We start from the raw sequence: 2,555 nt of genomic DNA on the forward strand, positions 1-2,555 counted from the left end.
GTATCCCATCCTGCAAAGCGTAATCCTGCGGCCATCCCCAATGTTTTCAACTTACATCGCCATTTAGTAACTTTTTCACCAAAATGGTAAGTCAAGCTGTACTGGCTTGCTCAGTCTCAATCTCATGGTCAAGTTTGTCATAAATAGCCATTGTGTTAAAATTCCTGCTTGTTATTAAGTAAAAAAGTCTAGATGAGATCCCTCAGCCCCATTGTCGTCTGAAAGATGTTTTTGTCATTGACGGTAAAGACTGTAAAGAACTTCTACCATTCACTCAATTCTGCGTGTGCTCAGAGCCCAGCTTCTCCATAAATCTTAAGCGTAACCGACTTAAATAGCTTGATCCTGTTATAAATAAAATATTTCCATAAATTTGGGCAAAGAAACATGACATACAAATAAAAAAAATCATGTACATACAGTGTACTAATGCTCAAAAGCAATATGTTTGTTCATAAGGAACTTGTGTAACTACAGTATAGGACAATCAGTTTTCAGTGTAAATCACTTGTAAAGGGGAAATATCAGCTATTCTTAATCATATAAGCTCGGTGATATAATGTTTGTTTCTTTCCTAATTGAATTTATTTCATGCCGTTTATGGTGCGGGTTTGAAATAATATCATGTTTTAATGAAACTGCTGACCGGTATTGGTCTTTGGTCTGTATTGTGCATCTATCCGCACATTTTGTTTGCTCTTTTAAGCAAACATTACATTTATTGCACATTTGATGCAGAATTATGTTCCATTTTGGTGTGCATAAGATTTTAAGTGAGATCCCCATCTAAAGAAATATTGCTCTTTTTCATTCATTCATACTGTCAATCATTCATGAATATATTCATTTATTTGAAGTTTATACATTGAAAAACTTAACATTTCTGAAGGCAAAAGAAATAAAAAGTGGGCAGGTTTCATTAAGATAATATCCTCTTCTCTTTATGCATTAAAGAAGAAACCTAAATACACTCAAAATGCCTTAAAGGGATTGTACACCAGATTGGCACCAAAAAGTTGATGTATCGAATCTCAGGACAATTATTTAATAAAATATTTTCAAAATGTTCAATATGTGAGAGTGCCGCTTTAAAAACACTAATTTATTGTTAATTTATATAGCGATCCTGGTTGCTGAAGCCAAAGAGGTTTTTTTCAAGGACAAGAACCAATGCTGATCAAAATGTGGTCTTGTGATGGAATTCCATACCTGTTCTCGGCAAGGATTTCCGAGAAAGGAATATCGTCTCCAAGTAAGAAATAATTTTAAGTATGTCTGGTTTCAACGCTTTCAAAATGCATCCGGGTACCCAATTAGTAAAGATTAACCTTTGAGTTGTTAAAAAGTTATTGCAAAATGTCCAATAGACTATATATTTAATATCTGTTGTCATGAAAATCTTTGAATAAATGAACTTTTCTGCCTATTTATCACATAAATGCACCAGTCATTTGTTACCACGGACACCCTAGGTCCAGGGGTTTACCAGGGAAAGCCCGGAAAAAGGGACGTGTTTTTACCTTTCATGTGTCCCCGCAGTGCCAGGTGAAGGCGTTGGTTTTTTCTATGAGTAAAATATAGCAGGAAATTGGCCTTCTTAGGGTCCCAGGAGTGTGGGGGCATTTGGTGGGGATTTTACCATCAGTTTGTTCCAGCAGAGCAGGGATTTATCCGGGGTTGGCTGGACAGACAGTCCCCGCTATTCCCCAGACCTGGGGTGTGTGGTTACAATTAACTGGTGCATAATGCCTACATAAAAGCATGTGTATGCCTCAAATGAGTGTTTACAGACATTTTCATACTTTAACAGGAGAAGAAGTCTTATTCTGTGTCAAACATTGATTTTGTGTCTTGCTTGCAGATTATGATGTGCCAATAAGCTCCAGTTTGTTGCGGCTTTTCGCCCTTGTCAGTAGTCCTGCAATCAGAATCCAGGAGATGCAGCTCTGAATCCAATATTTCAGAAGAATGAAGATGTTAGTCGACTAGTACTTGTTTGTGTGTAAATGATTCCAAAGAGTGAGATTTATAACAAATCAGGTGTAAATGAGTAACTTATAGACAATGGTAAAGTGCTGTACTCTTAAATTTAAGTCAAATCTAGCCTTCAAAACAGGTACTTAAAGCAAAAAAAAAAATGGGCAAAATAATGCTATCGCTGCACTTTCTACATCATGTAGCCATCTCATACATAAAAACACTAGCAGTTGACATTAATCTTTCAGTTTTGGTGTTTTTTGCCATTACCTTTGCTACGCCATTTGTCCCGGAAGCAACTAATTTGGCATATAGTGGTGTTAAGACTGTCTATAAACACATGATCAATAAAATGAAAATGTTAAACTGAAATGTTCTGTTACCTCTGTGTATCAGTGAACCAGAAAAAACATAGGTTTGACTAGTTTAAGCATTTTTGTTTGGCTCTATGTTAATTTTTATATGAAAAGCTTATCCGATAAAGTGGAAAAATCTTATTTTGCTCTGAAAAAATCTTAAAAGAGTAGGCAGTCCCTTCTTGTGGTGCTGTTTTATAGACACCATTTAAAGCTACAAGG

The sequence above is a fragment of the Mya arenaria genome, chromosome 16 (genome assembly GCF_026914265.1).
Source record: "Mya arenaria isolate MELC-2E11 chromosome 16, ASM2691426v1".
NCBI classification, from domain to species: domain Eukaryota; kingdom Metazoa; phylum Mollusca; class Bivalvia; order Myida; family Myidae; genus Mya; species Mya arenaria.